At 47.7% G+C, this 20,376-nt stretch overlaps 1 protein-coding gene across 4 annotated transcripts in view; it reads left to right on the forward strand.

Annotated features, from left to right (window-relative positions):
• Positions 1-5,319: 5,319 nt before the first annotated feature.
• Positions 5,320-20,376, forward strand: part of GATAD2A (GATA zinc finger domain containing 2A) — a 98,698-nt gene continuing 83,641 nt past the window's right edge. The window contains exon 1 of one of the 4 annotated variants that reach the window (XM_040241266.1): positions 5,320-5,640. The gene's annotated coding sequence lies outside the window, so the exon portion shown is untranslated. Of the gene's footprint in view, positions 5,641-20,191; positions 20,279-20,376 lie in introns of those variants that run through there. The other 3 variants (XM_040241264.1, XM_040241267.1, XM_040241265.1) reach the window with 3 other exon arrangements.

Consider the following 20,376-nt stretch of genomic DNA (forward strand, 5'->3'; position numbering starts at 1 on the left):
AGTTATTCTGATGTCTCCTGGAATTCAATGTGGAAAATTTTGTATTAATCAGTGTAAGATAGCATTCTTGAAGAAAGCATCCAGGAAGAAACTGTAGGGAAAAGAAGGGGCAAGTAGAGGGCTTAAAACATTGTCAAGATTCAATCTTTACCTTTGTTGATGGAGGTCATTAAAAAAAATTTTTTTTCTTCCTGATTTATAAAAGCAATGCAATACAGTCTCTGTAAAAATCAGAGTGTTTTGAGTAGGGTGTCATGTGGTCCATGATTTAAGAGAAATTAGTTGACATTTTGCACACTGTAGTCCAAGCATCTGTGGTAGAAATGGAAATTGCAAAGAGTAGATAGAAAAAGGAGGGCTTCCGCAGTGGTCCAGTGGTTAAAAATCCGCCTGCCAGTGCACGGGATACAGCTTCTCCTCACTAACCCCCCGACTCCTGCGTAGTTCAGGCGCTATTTGACTTCCTCTTAGGGAATCAGGGGGACATCGTAGGCCAACCTCTTGGTTTAGTGGTGTCTATTCTCTTTGGGAACAGGGATTGACTGTCTTTTTAAAAACTGAAGTATAGTTGATTTACAGGGCTCCCCAGGTAGTGCTAGTGGTAAAGAACTCGCCTGCCAACGCAGGAGACATAAGAGAAATGGGTACGATCCCCGGGTTGGGAAGATCTCCAGGAGGAGGGCACGGCAGCCCAATGTGACTTAGCACGGCACAGAACACACAGTTAATTTACAATGTTGCGTTAGTTTCAGGTATACAGCAAAGTGATTCAGTTATACATATATATATCTATATATATATCTTTTTTTCAGATTCTTTTCCTTTAAAGGTTATTATAGAATATTGAGTGTAGTTGCCTGTGCTATACAGTAAGCCCTTCTTATTTATCTATTTTACATATACTAAACTGGGCTTCCACAAACTAAATAAAAAAGAAGACAAAAACAAATAAATTTTTTTTTAATTAAAAAAAAAAAAAGGGCTTCCATGGTGACTCATACGGTAAAGAATCTGCCTGCAATGCAGGACACCCTGGCTCAATCCCTGGGTTGGGAAGATCCCCTGGAGGAGGGCATGGCAACCCACTTCAGTATTCTTGCCTAGAGAATCCCATGGACAGAGGAGCCTGGTGGGCTGCAGTTCACAGGGCTGCACAGAGTAGCAGCAGCGGGAGTTTTAAATTCAGTGTCTGGGACTAAGATACTCCTAACTTATCCCTCCCCAAAGGAACTGGCTTATTACCACCCTTTCCCTGGGAGAATCAAAGCTGATTCCAGTGGACTGGCCGAATGATGCACGTTTCAGTAGACTAGCAACTCAGATATGTGAATCTCAGGCGTGTGTGCGTGCTAAGTCGCGTCAGTTGTGTCTGACTCTTTGTGACCCTATGGACTGTAGCCTGCGAGGCTTCTCTGTCCATGGGATTCTCCAGGAAAGAATACTGCAGTGGGTTGCCATGCCCTCCTCCAGGGGATCTTCCTGATGCAGGATCGAAACTGAGTCGCTCATGTCTCCTGCACTGGCAGGCAGGCTCTTTACCACTAGCGCCACCTGGGAAGCCCAGGTGGACTTCAGAGTGCTTGGCAAACCCAAATGAATTAGGCAATCCAAGAATCCTAGGAGGCAGTGATGGAGGGGAACTGTACTGTGCGCACCTGAACCGCCACTCTCACTGAGTGACACTTGTGGGCTTTAATATTCGTGCTTAGTACCCTTTCCACTCATTGTCAGTTGGTACTCTTCCTTGTCCAGGACCACGACCCCAAGAGGAGGTCTCTGCAGGGTGGCAGCCCACCAGGTCCTCGTTTTTCTAACTACTGATGAGGCCTTGCCCTCCTTGCCGCTTGTGCATTCACCTGGCTCAGTTCCCATTTCCCTATTTGGATGTGAATGTCACTTAGCCAGTTTGCCCACATGATTTCCCAGACCCAGGAAGGGACACGCCTTGATGCAGAAAGATGCAATCACTGCTACCAGTGTGGAAAGGAAAGCCCATCCTTGGTATGAGTTGAGTGCTCTTCTTTTTTAATGTCAGAAGCTGTGCTCCTGTCATCCATTTTGGTGGGTCAGTTCACTCTCTCCAGTGAATGCCATTTGCCTCTGATTCTTCAAAGGCATAATTTTCCAGCCAAATGGGACTCTTGTTTATGCTTTAGAATTCCAGATTTCATTGACATCTCTTAATTCAACCAACATTTCCTCCTCCAGGCAATGCTTTTTTTTTTTTTACCCTTCCCCAGAGAATCTGAGAAATTCTGCGCATTCTTAAAATAAAAAGGTGAGATGTAATTATAGGTCCTGACATTTCCAGGGATCAATCTGGAAATTACATAGAGTAGCTCTGAAATATTAATAACCTCACTTCATTTGCAATTTCCCTTTGATAAAGTTAATTTAGGTAGCCTTGACCCTGGTCAAGGCCCCCACTTGCCCTTTGCTCTTGAGTCTGGGGACTCTATTAGAACTATTTTCAGAACCTTCTCACAATTGCCTGGGAGAGAGATTAGGCCCAGGGATTTCTGGGTTCTTACATGACTCTGCCTTGCACAACGGATCAGGGGCACAGGTCTCCCTCCTTCTCATCTTTCCTGCACAGAGGCCAAAACTGACATTAAGACAATGCAAGTTTAGGATTCAGCCGTAAAGTACCAGTGGGATGTGAACAAGTCACAGTTGCCCTCTGGGCCTCTCAGTTTCTCATGTATAAAATGAAGGGGTTGGACAATGAACTGCTCTTTGATCCCAGTTCAATTCAGAACTATAAAAGCACTGAGGGATTACTTAAATGAATAAGGCTGTATTCTTGCTCTCAGAAAGCATCCTGGTTAGTGACTCGAGTGAAACAAAAAGCTCCCAAGTCCCATTGCACACCAGGTACCACACGAGGCACTTCGAGCTCACAAACCTCAGTGCAACCTTTAGAGAACTGGTGTTCCCTTTTTTGATATGGCTAAGGGAAGTAACTTGGAGTAGGAAATGGTAACCCACTTGAGTATTCTTGCCTGGAGAATCCCATGGCCAGAGGAGCCTGGTGGATTACAGCCCATGGAATCGCAAAGAGTTGGACACGACTGAGCGACTAAACATGCATGCAAGGGAAGTAACTGGCCTAGCTAGAGAGTGACAGGTGTGGGTTCGACCCCAGCTCTGCCAGTCACCATAGTCCAAGGGTTTACTGTCCACCCAGACTGCCTTAGACACTTGTAGAATGTGGCAAGTGCTACAGCAGAGGTACAAACAAGGCACTCTGGGAACACGGTGTCTTCATGTTTCCAGAAGTTTCCCTTCCTAGCCAAGGATTCTGTCAGCCTTACCACTTAGATCTAGGCTGAGCTCACTCAGGGAATCAGGCCCCACAGGGCTCTCTGCCAACCCTCCCATCACTCTCTCAGCATTTATTTTTTACTTTTCTCCCAGGAATGTCAGCTCACTTGTAACAATTACAATAATCCTTTCTACAAGGGAACAGTGCTTCAAGGTTTACAAAGCACTTTCACATCCATTATTTCATGTAATCACTTCCTCCTCTATATTCCTAGAACCTATTCTTGGTATCTCTTTAGTATAATAGTCTGCCTTATCCAATAGGCCTATTTCCCTTTATTGTGTTCATACCGGCTCCCAAGTTCCATCCTACAGTTTAGGTATCCCAGCATCTTGCATATTTCTGTGCATAGGTCAGTGGGGGTGGGGTGGGAGTGATAACAGTTTGCCATATTGAATCCTGAGTGTTGTGGATCTTTCTCATGGCTGCCTTCTTCACCCCTTCAATTCAATGGATGTCTGGTTGCATGCAAAGGGTATAACTGGGCTCCTTGGGGATAAATCAGGGGAGGAGTTCAGAAGGGCTGAGGGAAGACAGAGGTGAAAGCCTCAGACATCTGGTAGGCCATGGTGATGCTACAGCAGAGTTTAGTTACTGCTTAGTTTTGTCTGGGGACAGGTGAGAAAAAAAAGGACTGCTTCTTGGAAGGGCCCCACTCAGTAGAGCAGAAAAGTGGAACTGAAGAGCCCAATAGGGGACAGAATTAGGAAGCACCACAGATTCGACCCTTGGGAAAGAATTGAAAGCTGCTTGGAAAAATTCTCATAAAAAAAGAAAAAAGGGAAGGAGAGCTAAATGGATAACTCTTCTAGGGCAGAGGAGTCAAATGGTTGCACTTCTTAGGAAAAGAGGAACTCTTTCTCCAACAATCAAACACTGCTTAGAAAAAGCGCAGGGAGCACAACTCCTCGGCAATTATTTAGTAAAAGGATGAGGGGCCATCAGTTTCCTGCAATTTCTCTCTGGAGAGAGGAAGGGTGCTTTAAGTTCCAAGTTTCTCCTCTGGTGGAAGGAAGGACTTGCAAGTTATGAATTTCCCGTTATCTTCAGAAATGAAGGCCAAGGACATGCAACCCCCACTGCCCCTCACACCAGGGAGGAAGATGGCCAGTGGCCACCACTAAGGCTCAGAAAAGAGGCAGGGTATGTTCGCTAAATATTCTCCAGGAAAGGCAGTGGGCCCCCAAATTCTCCTTAGTAAAGGGGACAGGGGCCCGAATCCCTACATGTTTTCTTATAACAAAATCATTCTTATCCTGGCAGTTCTCAGAAAAGTGGGCAAGGCAAGAATCGCTAAAACTCTTCTCAGAAGAGGGGCCAGGGGCGAGATTCCTCAAAGTTCTCCTCAGAAGAGGGTCGAACCCGTGACTGTAGTCAGAAGAGAGCCCAGGGCAACGAATCCCCTGGGGAACAAGAGCTGGCCACAGTTCGCCCAGAGTCCTTAGAGCGCGCCTCATGCGGCCCCGCCCATTGCCCAGCGTAACCGCTCCACGCCCGCCCGGCCTAAGCCGCCTCCGGTGCATTGTGGGTGGGGCGCCCCTGCTGAGCACTGCGGGGAACCCCCTGCCCAGACAGTTGTCGGCCGCCGGGTAGCCGGGCAGAACCCCCCGCCAGTGTCCGAGCAGCCGGCCACGGATTGACTCGTCCTCACGCCCCGCCCCTCGCGGTGTTCCTGCCCCGAAGCTAAAGCCCCGCCCCTGAAGCGCCCTGACTGGACCTGAGGTCCGCTCCACTCTCTCATTGGCAAATCGCATGTCATTCATCTTGTCCCGCCTCCTCGGGCCCGCCCAAGCCCCCGGCGCGATCCCGAGGGCCAGCCGGCCCGTATGCTCATTGGCCGCCGAATGCTGTCCGTCACGAGGCTGGCCACGCCCTCGCCGGGGCGCGGATCCCGGGAACCCTGGCCCGACCTCATTGGCCTGCGGCGCCGCCACTCGGTGAGACGTGCCTCAACCCGGAAGTGTGGGAGGCGAAATCTGCCTAGCAACCGGGGAAGCCGGGCTGCGAAGCGGGCAATTTCAGTGTGAGACGGAGCGGCGAGACCAAGCGGCGGCTTCGAGCGCTGCGCGGCGGCTCCTCCCGCCCGGGGTCAGCGCCCCGGCGCGCGCACGCGCACCCCCGCTGCCCGAACGCGCTCCGCGCCGCCCGCGCAGTCAGTCGGTCGATCGTCCGTCGTCCTGTCGCCGCCGCGGTCGCCGCCGCGGGCGCCACCCGAGGGAGCTGCCGCCGCGAGACCCGAGCGGACAGGATCCGACTTTGCCACCCGAGGCCGTCTGGGGCCCAGCAGCCGCCCGCAGAGGCGCCGAGCAACTTCGGTGAGTGAGGGGCGGACGCCGCTGGTGGCGGGTCCCCGGCTTCCGGTGCCCCGGGCTTCTCTGGGGCTTCCGCTTCTCCGAGGGGGCCGCTTCCATGCGTGGACCCTCTTGTCGCGGAACCTGCTTCTCTAAGGGACCCTGCTTCTCTGAGGGGAGTCTCCCTTCCCTGAGGGTGCCCCATCTCTTTGAGGGACCTCCTGCTTCGTGAAGGGGCCCGTTTTCTGAGGGCCCCGCGTCTCTAAGACACCTCCTCTGAACTTCTCTAAGGGGACCCCTGCTTCTCCGAGGGGTTGCTTTTTATGTGGGACCGCCTCCCTTTCTGGGACCGACCCCCATCTTCACTGAGGGACCGCCACTTCTCTAAGGAGATATCCCTGTTTCTAGGGGACCCTGCCCCTCAGTTCTCCGGGGACCCCCACCTCTGTAAGGAGATCCCTGCTTCTCTGAGCTGTTGTCCCACTGTACTGCTTTCCTTTTTTGCCCTTGCTTTTTTGAGGCGTCCCCTACTTTTCATGGGCTCCCCTTCCCCCCTACCTTTCCGCGTTGCTCTCCCTACTTCTCTGTCCCACTTCTCTGGGTGGCCTCCTCCTTTCCCCATGTGGCCCCCCTTAACTAATCTGAGGTGTTCCTACTTCTGTCAGAATCCTTCTTGGAGGTGTTCCCCACTTTTTTGAGTTGTCCCCACTTTTGATGGGACCCCTAACTTTTTGATGAGTACCTCCATTTTCCTGAGGGGGCCCACTACTCCAAAGTGCTCATATTAATGACTGGACCCTTATTTGTCTGAAGAAATGTTCCTCACTTTTCCAAAACAGTTTCCATTTTGTGGGGGACTCCTACTGATCTATGGGTGCCGCAGTGTTTGGAGGGGTCCCTGGCTTCTCCAGAGGTTCTCTTCCTAAAATGAAATGTCCCACTTTATTAGCCTCCTCACATCCCTGAAGCATGCTTCCGCTCTTTCAAGATACCCCCTCTCTGATTGAAGAGGGAATGAGTCACTTCTCTGAAGGGTCCCCCTCCATTCTCAGGGGTTCTCCTTCCACTTGCCTGAGGACATTTCCCCTTTCCTAAGGTTTCCGTCCTGATTCTCTAATGCAAAAACTCTTCCCTCACTTTTCCTTTGAGACCCCAACTTCAGACCCCTGTTTCTGTTTTTTGGTACTCAACTTCTCTCTGTTCTGGAAGGAGAGATCAGAAATATGCCCCTCCCACCTTCAGTCTTCTTTCTGGCCAGATTAGGGGTATTCTCTGAATTTTTACCTCAGCTTCAGGGGACCTGGAGGAATTTGTGGCTGGAAGGGAAATTGGGAGACAGGCAAAGAACAAAACGCTGTTTTCTCTTATCCTTTAAGGCCTGCTAGATTTTGGGGAGCAAGAGCTGTTGTCAGATGACAATTGTGGTTACTCCATGTTTGAGTCATGGGGCCACTGCAGTGTTGTCAGGCCAGTGCAGAGACAGGATGGACAGGGCTGGAGCACTGTACCCCATTATCACACCTTCATGTTGTGGGACTGACCCACTTCCGGTCCCATCCTCAGTCCTCCTCTGCATGCTAGAACTCACCCCCCACCCCTGCAAAAGGAGAAGAAAAAAAAAAAAACAACGCTCATTCAGGTCTTCCTGCTGTGTTTTCTCTCCTGAGGTCCACTCATTTACCCCTTGATCTCTAGTGGATCTTCAGTTTGTGGGACACTCTGGTTCGAAAGGCAAAGCAAGAAGCAGGAAATGGGTCACCTTCGATCAAGGAAGGGAGGAAGGGAGGCAGAGAACAGGGGATTTGAATCCATTTCTCTAAGTTAGGTGACTTCAGCTTGGCTCAAAGGAAGTTTTTACGTGGCTTTTACAAATCTCATGTGTACTTTATTTTAGTGGCCCACCCTGAATTCCAAGTTCACTCCAGTAGCTAATTTTATCTGTTTTGCCAAACGCAGAGCTCTCTGGAGCCCAAGTTGATGAATGCTGGCATTGAGAGATGGTCCAAAGGACAGGAATGAACTCAATTTGAAACCTGAGTAACTTGTAACCACTTCGTGTCCATGCACAAGTCTCAGGCTAAAAACGTGGGGAGAAATGTTCCTGAAGTTCCGAAACATAGGCTGAACTTGTTTGGTTTAGCATTTCAACCAGCTCTTCCCTCTGACTCTGCTAGAACTGCAGTTCACTTTACAGTTTGACTTAAGACTGTCTCTCTCCTGTTCATTTCCATCTGGGTCTTGCTTAATTTGCGTCCTTTGTGAAGACTCCTGCCGAGGCTATAATTTGAGTTCTAAATCTGTCGGTGGACCATGTGGACACAAGTTTCAACTCGAGCTATTTTCTTCTGTGGAGAAGGGCTTGGAGAGTTTCCTGGGCCCTCTGCTCCTGCAGTAGTCAAGTCCAGGCAGGAAGCTGTCCCAGACCTGGTTGCTTCTCTGCTGCCTCTTCCTGGTCAGCTGTCGGCACTGCCCTGAAGGGAAAAGGAAGATGGTGGGGAACTCAGGGCTTAAGATGTCCTGAGATAGGACAGAGAAGTGCTGGCGCATGTTTATTATTTGAAATGAAGCCCACAGGACCAGCAGGGTTGGGGAAGGGGGAGCTTTGAGGTGAGAAGGACCTGATTCAGATTCTGAGTCTGTCCTTCCTAGCTGTGTGGCCTTAGATAAGTTTTGGCACAAGATCAGCACATTACTGAATATTTGAGGGGGGTCACATCTCCGTGAATATGTGTGAAGGTGCCTACAAATGGGGAAGTGCTTCCCAGATGTGTGAATGAATGAGTCTAGGATAATGAACCGGAGGCAGCCAGCAGAGCACCTAGCACATGGTTGGTGTGCAGTAAAGGTTGGTTGTTGTGCTCAGGAGACTATGGTTCTGGCCTGGACTCCCAGACCAGGAAGTGTTTGATATTTTGCCAAGGCTAAATATGCCTGAAGAGCAAAGAGAAAGAAACTTGTCTCTTGCAAAATCCACTGCCTATCTGGGTCTAGCATTTTTCTGTGTTCAGATAGCAGTTGTGAGATAGATTGGCTTTGTGGCAGGGGTTTGTGTTTGCCTTGGCTTTGCTTTCTCCCTCTGTAAAATGGGGTAACCTGTGAGTTAAGGACAAGGAGATATATTACTATAATTAGAGCACAGGCCAGATAGAAGATTATTACAAACTTGAATTGTGGGAAGAAAAAGAAAGTGAACCATATAGGATCCTAGGCCAGATTTTGGGACTGCTTGACTGAAGGATATGCAACCTGATAAGTGATCTCTTCTTACATTAGAACCTTGGAAGATGAACCATTCTTTTTGGGTAATGGATCAGATTTGGGGACAGAAGACTGCAAACGTGATGTACAAAGGCAATTGTTGCCACACAATAATAGTACATTGAGTGTGTAGCGTAGTGCCCATGAGATCAGAATTCACCTTGAGGTCCCAAATATCCAGAGAACTGTGGAGATGCTAACTCAACCTCTGCAGATGGGGACTGGAATGAATGGGCAGGACACTTTTTTTTTTTCTGAGAAGCTGTTTTTCTTAGCAATTAGTGAAAGCCTTAAAATTGGGCCTGATGAGTTGGGCTCAGCCTTTTTCACTTATTCATGTGGGGACAGATGGCACTTGTCCCTGATAGCTACAACCTGGGTTGCAGGGGAATAGTGAGTGAGAAATCTGAGCTAGGCCTCCACTGCATTGCTCCCAAGTTAGAAGAAAAGGGTTCCCTCCAAAAAATATCCTTCTTCTGCCCTCCACTCTCTCTCTTCCTCTCTCTTTCATACACACACAGTGAATTTAACTGTTGAAGCTAAGAAGTATCTGCCAGTCTTAAATTTCTTTAAATTCTCTTAAGGACATTTATTCCATTATATGAAGGAGCAAAGTTTATTATTTTTAAAATATAAAACACAAGGTTAAGAACTTTAAAGGGATTATTATCCCTTCTGAAATTATGTCTCTTATGTACCACAGACTTCACTTTGGTGGATGGTGGCGCCACCATCTCATCTCTTTTATCTAACAGGAAGTTTTTTAAACCTTTTTTTTTTTTTTTTTGAATTGAAAGATCCTTACAGCAATAAAAACCCTTGGATAGTTAGAAATGATATTGATCTAGGTACATTTATTAGATGTAATGTGACGTGGTTATCCGTTGGTAGGCTGCTCTAAAAGGCATGTGGGTCCCAACACTGCCCAGCTCCTAACTCTGGACGATAAACTGTTGATTTATATAACTGAAATAGCTGGGGAAGTCAGGGTTTCCTTCCTGTTGGAGACAGCACTGGGGGCATTAAATCCCTGAGGGATTTTGGTGATAAGAAAGAAGCTGACCTCTTTCGAAATTGGGAAGTAACTACTCTATGGAGTTGTTCTATTCAAATGAATGGATGTTATTTTGAATTTCTAGTTTTAAGTTTGACCTTATCCTCTCTGCAGACTGTCTGCCTTTGTCTATATGAATGTGTTGCTTGGATATGAATTTATCCCTCCAAACTGGCATATAAAGGACGTTTGAACACTCAAGTAAGGGCTTAACTTGCTACGAGTTTTCCGTGTGACCCTAAGGTAGGGTTTTTGTTTTTTAATGTAACTTAAATTGGATTGGAAAATAGAAAGTGTTAGAACTCCTGGCTCATATAACTTCCTATGCCCGCAAATAATTCAGCAATAAGTGGGTGCCAGTGATGCACCAGGCACACCGTGCCGGGGGCTGGAAGTCTGGCAGTGAGCTGGCTAGAGAGATGCAGTCAGGCCTCTAGGACCTTACGTCCCTGTCACAGACAAATAAACGAATGAAAGAATATCTCAGGGCTTCTCTGAGAATATCCCTGGATGTTGAGATTTGGGGGTAGAGTTTCCTTGAAGGTTTGGAAATGAAACCTTACTACCCTTCTCATTTCCTCACTGGACTCTTGTTTTCTGTTTCCTCCCTCTGAAAGGAGGCAGAAATTATGGTGTTTTCCCAGTTGATTGTTGGCTTTTGGCACTAGTTGATCCAGGATGACTGGGGCTATAGTCTTGGAGAAACAAAAGAGATTCTGGAATGGTTATTTCGCAGAGCATTTTCAGCTTTGCTTCTCCTGAAGCTGGTGGCAGTGTGTTTTTGGAATCCCGTGGTATTTCTTCATGGCAGTGCCTATTATGCAAAGAGATGCATGCATGCATGCCAAGTTGCTTCAGTCGTGCCCAACTCTGCGTGACCCTGTGGACTGTAGCCCACCAGGCTCCTCTGTCTGTGGGATTCTCCAGGCAAGAATACCGGAGTGGGCAGCAGTGCCCTTCTCCAGGGGATCTTCCCGAACCACGGACTGAACCCGTGTCTCTTCTCTCTCCTGCATTGGCAGGGGTGTTCTTTATCACTAGTGCCACTTGGGAAGCCCAGATATACACAACTCTAAATGTCATCTTGCCTCATTTGCAATCTCTTAAAAAAAAATCAGATAAGGGTAGTACTTGGCTGTTGTTTATGGCAATGGAAAGGTGAGATTTCAAAGAGCTAAGTTGCTTTATTTTGTATTAGTATTCTTGGCGCAGAGTTCCCTCTGCCCCACAGTTCCTTCTTATACTGGGACTGGGGAAGCACTAGTTTGATTTTCCTGTGTTGTGGTCCAGATTTTATGTTAGTCCACGTAGATCAATCATGTGACAGGTGTTTTTCTTAAGTAAGTGTATTTGTGAGGGGTGGAGCCAGAGAGCAGGGGTGAATACTCATTCAGGGCCCAGGTTCCAGGAGAGAAGGAGCATATTACAAGGAGTTCCTGGTAGTCTTCTTTTCCTTTCTCTCCACCCAAGTACTGACTCCTGAGGTGAAGAGGAAAGCCGAGGCCGGAAGTGGGCGTGGACAAGTATTGCAACTGTGCACGTGATCAGACTCCCACCTCTGGGCTCTGCTGCCCTTGGGAAGTGGATGCTTGTTCTCTCTTCACTTCCTGTTCCCCGCCCTCCAGGCTAAGTTCTTAGGCTCCAGTGTGAGCATAGAAAACATTTAGGCTCTCACTTTTTGCTCAGTAAGCCGCTCTGTCAGAGCTGGGAGCTAGTGGACCTACACTTAGCAGGGCTGGGGGCCCAGCACATGTACCCACAGATTCAGGACTGTCTGGCAGGGTGGTTAACAGGACAGTTTCCTGTTGCATTATCACAGGGTTCCCTGCAGTAGCTTGCCTGCAAAAGGCTGCTCTGGAGATGTGTATAGAACTTACGGAAGCAGACAGTAGATAGATCCTTCAGCAAGAGTGTGTTCTTGGATAACTGTTTGCTGTTATTTGTCTTTACTGCCTGGTTAAAAGTGCCATGGGAGGCCCTGTGTGCAACAGAAGCTTTAGAGCCAGAAAGCCAGATTCTGCCACTTGCTGGCTGTGTGCCCTTAGGAAAGTGGGCTAACATTGGAGCCTCAGTCTCTTTATTTGCTGGTGGGGATGGTAAGCACGAAGCAAGCAGCCAGACTGTTGTAGGTGCCTAGTAAAGATAGCTTCCTAGGTGGCTCAGTGGTAAAGAATCTGCCTGCCAATAAAGGCAATCCCCTGGAGGAGGAAATGGCAACCCACTTCAGTATTGTTGCCTGGGAAATCCCATGGACAGAGGAGCCTGGCAGGCTACAGTCCATGCGGTTGCAAAGAGTTGAACACAACTTAGCAACTAAACAACAGTAAAGGTAATTGTTATAGAATCATATCAAGGCTGGCTATTCCTCTTGAGGTTGGCATCTGATGGCTACCAATGGCAGTTAATACTGCCCAAGAGCAAACCAGTCCATGTTGGGGCCACAGGCTGCTGTTTATGACTGAGGGCCAGTGATCTGGAGCAGCAGTTCTCAATTTTTTTGGCACCAGGGACTGGTTTCATGGAGGACAGTTGTACCATGAACCGGAGGGAAGGAGGATGGTTCTGGGATGATTCCAGCGTATTACATTTATTGTGCACTTTATTTCTGTTGGTACATCAGCTCCACCTCAGGTCATCAGGCATTCCCAGAGGCTGGGGACCCCTGATCTGGAGGTTCCTGGATTGGCTGATTTTTCCCAATGGGTTCCCTTAGTTCACTGTAGCCCTATACTGCCCCTGCTGCTGCCACCACCACTGCACCACCTTGGTATACCCTATGGACTTGCCGTGCCTTCTGAAGCATGACAGGGTGACTAGGAAAAAGGCTCAAACTTACACACTATGTGCCTGCGGTATGTTACAGCAAAAACCTTACCTTCAAGTGTGATGGGAGTGCTCATTTAACTTGTTAAGGGTTAAGCGCCTGGCTGGATACAGTGGCCCTCATATGCTGCTAGGAAGAGAGAGGTTCATGAACTGGAAAGTGCAGCAAAATGCCGCAGCTGGAATGTGGAGGGAGGGATGGATTGGGGAGCCTGCGAGGGAAGGGGAATTGGGGAGAGCTACTCTTCAGGTGACTGGGCATTCAGGAGAGGAGCGGCACGGGCATCATGGGGACCTGGATGTGAAACAGTCTGGTGACTTCTCTTGACCTGATGTGGCTATGCTCACTTAAAAATCAGTGTTTGAATGGAGCGCCTTTGGCAAGAAAAGCTCAGTTACCTTCAAAAGTAGAGAAAAATGTGTCATAGTAGGATTCAAGATTGAACTATCAAGTTGTATTTAAATTGACCTCTGACTAAGTATTTTCAATCATAAACCAGTGGTGGCTGGTGAAATCAGACTGTGCAGACGCTCTTTGTAATAGTATGCAGTCTACATGGGGGACAGAGAATGGGGGCTGCTTCTGATTGTTTTTTAATATTTATGTATTTCAGCTGCGCTGAGTGTTAGTTGCAGCACGCAGGAGCTTTAGTTGTGGCATGTGGAATCGAGTGCCCTGACCAGGAATAGAACCTGGGCTCCCTGTGCTGGGAGCGCAGTCTTAGCCACTGGACCACCAGGGAAGTCTCTGCTTTTGAGTTTTTTCTTTCCTTTGAGAATTGTCATTTACAATTTTTTTAAACAAATTGTATTGATTTATTTTTGACTGTCCTGGGTCAAAAATTGCTGCACAGACGTTTCTCTAGTTGCAGTGAGTGGGGGCTGTGCTCGAGTTGCAGTGCTCTGGCTTCTCACCACGGAAGGCGGCTTCTAGGCCCGCGGGCTTCAGTGTTGTGGCATTTGTCTCAGTGGTTGCAGCTCCCGGGCTCTAGAGTGTGGACTCAATAGTTGCCGTGCTCCGGGTTAGTTGCTCTGTGGCATGTGGGATCTTCCTGATTCAGGGATCGAACCTGTGTCCCCTGCATTGACAAGTGGATTCTCTACCACTGAGCCACTAGGGAAGCCCTAAGCTGGTCTAAAATTCTTAACATGCAAAACAATTTTTTAACTTGCATGACATTTTCAAGTTTTAGGCTTTATATGTATAAAGGTTTCAAGTTTGTATTTATCCTCTTAAAGTATCTATACTGAAGGTTGATTTTTTAAAATTTATTTTTTTTTAATTGAAGGATAATTGCTTTATAGGATTTTGTTGTTTTCTGTCAAACCTCAACATGAATCAGCCGTAGGTATACATCTATCCCCTTCCTTTTGAACCTCCCTCCCATCTCCCTCCCATCTCCCTCCCCATCTCACTCCTCTAGGTTGATACAGAGCCCCTGTTTGAGTTTCCTGAACCATACAGCAAATTCCCATTGTCTATCTATTTTACATATGGTGAAGGTTTATTTTTGACCCAAATTTGAAGAAAAGATATTACTGCTCTCAGACCAGGAGTTGGTGAAATTGTAGGCCTGACTAGGTCAGCATGGAATAGGGCAAGCTGTGAGGGAGAAAACTAGAAAGACCCATCTCATACATTTTCTATAGTAAAATGCTGGGCACCAGTGGAGGCGGCCAGTACTCATCCTATTAGGAAAACTTTAGGAGGAATGTTTTCCTCTTTCCTATGTCAAGTTGGAAGATCAGCCATTTAATAACTGAGAGAGGGAGGTATGAACTGGATACCAAGGTTTTAAAATGTTTTTCTTCATGTCTAAACCAAGGATGTTTATTAGCAAATGAATGATGTGACTAACACTTTCTTTGTTAAGCGGGTTTGAATAGATTTATTTCTAGACTTAAGACTGTCATGTAGCACTTTTTTTTTTTTCCTGGTCGTCTTCTGATTTTTTTCCCTTTTAATTCTTTAATTCATAGAAAACATGGTTCACTGACTAACTTTTCAAAGGCTTAAAATAGATCTAAATTAGGTGTGCTTTTTTTTTTTGTCAGCCATGTATAGACACAAAAGAGATACTCCTTGCCAACTGGTGACACATGCAGATGAAGACAGAGTGGGAGATTCACTTCCGGTTCGGTTCACAGTGATACTTCTTAGCAGTTTGTGTTTAACCCTTTAGGGAAGCATTTGTGCTCAGAAGCCTGTAATAGAGGGATATCATCACGGTCACAGAGACTAACGCCATGTTGCATTGACCCTAAGTGTTCAGAGTCGTGGTTAGAAAGGATACTCAAACACATGTCGACAAGGTGGCTCATCTGCAGAGAGCTGCACTTCAGAGAACTTTCCGGGGATGAGGCAAACAGGAGCTGGTATCTCCCACAAACTCCAAGTCTAGTGTAAAAGCATTGTGATTGTTTTTAAACAGTGACATTTGTTGTAGCAGCTGTAATGTGTTGGGAGTACAGTATTTTCTTAAAGTACATCCTCTTTTAACTCTTTTCTGGTCCTTGAAAAACGTACCAAAAATATCAAAGTGCTAGGGAAATGAAATTCACATAGAAACGAATCTTTTCCGTTCCCAACCCAATTGCTTTGTAATCTCACCATCTGAATATGAATTTGGGGTGAAATAAGAAACTTAAAAAATAATCCTCTTAGAGACTGTGGTTATATTGCCTCTAAACTCAATGAAAATAGTTTTAGACTTTAGAGTACTAAAAATGCAAAGTGTGGAAAGCAGTCAGTGCACTTTTTCTTTCTTCTTAAATAATCTTTTTTTAATTTTATGATCACATTTCTATTTATGTGTGTATTAACTTTTGGCTGCATTGGGTCTTTGTTGCTGCATGCGGGCTTTCTCTAGTTGCGTGGAGCTAACTCCTCTCTAGTTGTGTCGCATTGGCTTCTCCTTGTGGTGGCTTTTCTTGTTGCAAAGCCCAGGTTCTAGGGTTTGTGGGCCTCAGTAGTTGTGGTGCACAGAATTAGTTGCCCCTCAGCATGTGGAATCATCCCTGACCAGGGATAGAACCCATGTCCCCTGCACTGGCAGGTAGATTCTTAACCAACTACTCTTTGTCATAAGGGTACCTTTTTAAAAATATATATTTATTTTTTATTTGGCTGCACTGGGAGTTAGTTGCAGAATACACAAACTTTAGTTGCAGCATGTGGGATCTAGTTCCTTGACCAGGGATCCAACCCGGGCCCCCTGCGTTGGAAGCTCAGAATCTTAGCCATTGGACCATGAGGGAAGTCCCCCCTTTTTTAAAAAAAAAAAAAAAACTTTGGAGAGCTTCTTAGAATACAAGTTGGAGCTTTAGTATCACTGTTTGATTGCGGTAATCTAAAAATTGGTTAAAGTCTTCATAACTAGGCCTGCTTAGCTTGTAAATTTAAGCATTCTGAGAGAGAAAGCCAACTAGAAAGTTTAAAAGATAATGAATCCACCCCTTTTCAGCCCTTCCTGCGCCAAAGCCTCTCCAGGAGTAGCCAGTTCTGGCCCCTTGCCTCTGCTATTCTCGGTGCCTAGGATGTCCATCCATTAAGAGCTGGCTCAAATGTCACATCCGCAAAGATTTCCCAGAGCCCTTCCCAGGGAGGGGAGCAGTCCTTTCCTCTGTGAGTCCTGTCTTTTCCTACGAATGCATTTTCTGCATTGAAATCATTGTGTCTTTCTGTGCCACCAGCCTGTGAACTTGTGGAGCTGGTGCCTCTAGGCTCCCCAGCCTACAAAATCCAGTTCTTATTTATCACATAAGACAACTTAAATTTTTGTCCACCAGAAACTTCAAAGAAATTTTCTGATTAAAACCCCAAAAGTACAGTACCATAAACATTCAGTAGGTGATGCTACTCCTTTTCAGTCAGTTTCACACTACTTTGGAGCCTTTGACCAATTTCTGCTTTATAAACGAGGACACGAACATGGAGTTTGGCCCAAATTTCTTTTCGTCAGTCCCTCTGTTGTATAGGAATTTAGCTCAGATGGTGTTTGAAAGTTTATCTAATAGTACATTAGAGAGATAATTAGAATATTTCTTCAGTGGTTAGGGTGGAAGGAGGCTTGGCTATTATTAGCAAGGATCTGAAGGATATGAAGTGAATTTGGCAGAAAATTTTGTTTAACCTAATAACAGAAGTGTTTTTATGTTAACTGGCATCTATAAGTATTAAGTGACTGCCTTGTTCTTAGGGCAGAGGGAAAAAACTTCGAGAGAAACATAGTTCTAGCCCTACTTGTCTGTTAGTGTTTTCAGTTTTAGAATGGCACCTGAAGGTGGTTGCAGCATGTTTCTTAGTCACCAGCTGAACTGTTTGCTGTTTAGTCCAGTACTATGGCACAAGGCCTCAAAGCCAAGCAGCATCAGCCAGCATTCACCCACCTGAGGTGGGTCTGGATTCACCATCACTTTTTCCATTTACACACTTGGTCCTCTCCTCCTATCACAAAATAAACCATTTCACCCTTTGCCAGCCAGAGAAGTTGGCACTATTGTTTGGAGGACCACCTGTCACCAGTTCACATCTCAGTCCATGGGGCCATGTCATTATTGCATCACAGCTGATGCCTTCCTCTTTAAAACAGGATGGTTGTCACCTGGGTGATTTACACAGGGTTTGCCCAGATTCTGGGATCCCTATGTCAGGCTCAAGTCTTGGATCTCCCACCTGACCACACTTTGCTATGTCTGTGTTTAATCAAGTAGGATTAATCACGACCCAGTTGAGGAGCAGTGAGGTAATATTTTGCTTGTATTGCTTTAATATACATCATCTGATTAATTGTTGAGTAAAGCAGTTCTCCGGAGAAGGCAATGGCACCCCACTCCAGTACTCTTGCCTGGAAAATCCCATGGATGGAGGATCCTGGTGGGCTGCAGTCCATGGGGTCGCTAAGAGTCTGACAAGACTGAGCGACTTCACTTTCACTTTTCCCTTTCATGCATTGGAGAAGGAACTGGCAACCCACTCCAGTGTTCTTGCCTGGAGAATCCCAGGGATGGGGGAGCCTGGGGGGCTGGGTCGATGGGGTTGCACAGAGTCGGACACGACTGAAGCGACTTAGCAGCAGCAGCAGCAAAGCAGTTCTCAAAATACAGAGCTGCCAAATTAGAGTGAAAATCATATTTGCTTTAAACTACCTTTGCCTCTGGGATCAGGGATTTTTCTGCATTCTTTTACCCAGTTACCTGTTTGAGAATAAACTGTTTTTGTTTGGTTTTTGAATTTGAACATTTAAATTTCTTTGTAGCAAAGCAAATTGTTGACAAAACTGAGTCAGGCAAGGTGTCTGCTCAACAACTTGTATTTTGTATCATTTTTAGTTTGAGGAATGCTTCTCTTTTGGCCCTGGAGAGGTTGTACCAGATGTTGGCTTTAAGCCCTTGGAAGATTTTTTGGGTAGGGTTGGGGGTGGAATCAGCAACAAAAAGTTGCCAGTTAGGTATGGAACTCACAATTAAAATGGGCTTTTTTGAACTTCTTATTGAGGTGGGGGGTGGGGTGGGAACATGGCAGAAAACTTTTTATTTGTAAAACTTATTCTACATTGTTTTTAAAGTTTGGGGTCAAGACCAGTTGTGGGTCAGAATTACATTGATTCTTTTTAAAAAAATGAAGTAGAAAAATATCACTACATTTCAAATGGTAAAGGTATGTATGTTTGGTGAAACTTTGTTTCACTTGATGAGTATGTATCAGGATGTGTTATCTAGGTGTCTCATCATGAATTATTTGTATTAATGCCATAAAAAGAGCTTCCCTGGTGTCTCAGTGGGTAAAGTGTAGGCCTGCAATGCAGGAGACCTGGGTTCCATCCCTGGGTGGGGAAGATCCCCTGGAGAAGGAAATAGCAACCTACTTCAGTACTCTTGCCTGGAAAATCCCATGGACAGAGAAGCCTGGTAGACTTACTAAGAGTTGACACGGCTGAGCGACTTCACTTTCATAAAAAGAACTTGGGAAGGGCCTTTTTTGGTGGTTCTTCAGAACCTCCTCTTGGCAGAGAACTCGAATTCTGGTTCTGGTCTGGTCTGGTCTCTGGTAGGGCCGAGTTCCAGTCCTCCCTTCTCTGGAGGCCCAGGGAAAAGTCCCATAACGCCTGGGTATCTGTAGGTGGCAGGAGACGTCTGTAAGGCCACCCCTTTCGCCGCCCCCCCACCTCCCGCCTCCTCCCTCTTCTTCTTTCAACCTGGCTTCCTTTCCTCCCTTGAAATCTTTGATGTTAGTACTTGGATCTGAAGTTCTGTGTCTCTATAGGAGGTTTTCTGAGAGACTGTATTCTTGTATTTAAGGGCTTCCCTGGTTGTGCAGAGGTTAAAGCGTCTGCCTGCAATGTGGGAGACCTGGGTTAGATCCCTGGGTCAGGAAGATCCCCTGGAGAAGGAAATGGCAACCCACTTCAGTATTCTTGCCTGGAGAATCCCATGGATGGAGGAGCTTGGTGGGCTACAGTCCACGGGTCGCAAAGAGTCGGACACGACTGAGCGACTTCACTTTCACTTTCAGAACCTAACCTTGATATTGAGAGCTTTTTGTAATACAAGATATTTTATTTTCCCTAGGAAAATTGTGTTTTGCTTTATGTAGTTGAATATCTCCAAAGCCATCCTCTTGGGTTAGACTGTTTGCCGTGTTTCCTCCACATCACTGCAGAGGGAAGGGCGCAGATTTGCTTTCTTGGGAGGTTTCACCTTCTCCTCGAGGCACGGGGCAGATTGGGAGGTAACTGGAGAAGGAGAGCAGTCATCTATTAGGTGTTTTTAAGTGGGTGGGTCTGGCGCTTACTTTGTAGAACTCTCTTTACTGAGCTGGAGGATTTATGGTTTCGCCGATCCCCTGGAGGGGAACTTCGTGTGTCGACCCCGCGGGGGTGGCATTCTAACCTTGGTTTTCAGAAGCAGTTGCTCGATGTCTCGCAGCCCAGTTGGAGCGAGGTCAGCAGTGAGCGCGCCGTGAGTCAGCCCTGGGCGCGGCCCGCTCGGCTGGGCCGCGCGGGTGAGCTGGCGACGACCCTTCGGCGCTGCTACAGGAGCACGCCCGAGCCCTCGTGGGAAACCGGCGCACGGGGCAGGGCGTCCCGTGGAGGGCGGCCGGGAGGGGCGGTGCTTCCGGGGCGGTACCGGTGAACTGACCCCGCCCACCACACCAGGCCCCGCCCACCATCCGCCTGGCCCCGCCCAGCCGGGCGCGGGCGGGCGGCGTCGCCTTTAAGAGCTCCCCGGTGTTTTGGGGGCCGCGGGCCGGGCGCGCTGACCTGGTGCGCATGTCCCGGGCGGTGACGCCGGCGCCGGGCTCCATGTGTGCGGCCGAGGGGCGCATTATCTGGCCGGCGGCGCGGGCGGGCGGGCGGACCGGCGGAGCGAGCGCCGCGGGCCCGGGCGGCCCCACAGGCGGAGCGAGCGCGCGCGGCCCAGCGCCCCCAGCCCCTCGGCCGCCCGGCCCCGCAGGCGACCCCGACCCCGGCCCCGCGGCCCCTTGAATCCGCACACCGTCCTAGGGCCCGGCCGGCCCGCGGCCCGGTAAGTTCCGGACCAAACTTGGCGGGGGGCGGGGGCTGGGGTCATGGCCGGGGTCGCGTGAGGGAGACCGGAGCGGCAGGGGCCGTGTGGGCTGGGCA

Source organism: Oryx dammah, unplaced genomic scaffold, assembly GCF_014754425.2.
Source record: "Oryx dammah isolate SB20612 unplaced genomic scaffold, SCBI_Odam_1.1 HiC_scaffold_5, whole genome shotgun sequence".
Lineage (NCBI taxonomy): Eukaryota > Metazoa > Chordata > Mammalia > Artiodactyla > Bovidae > Oryx > Oryx dammah.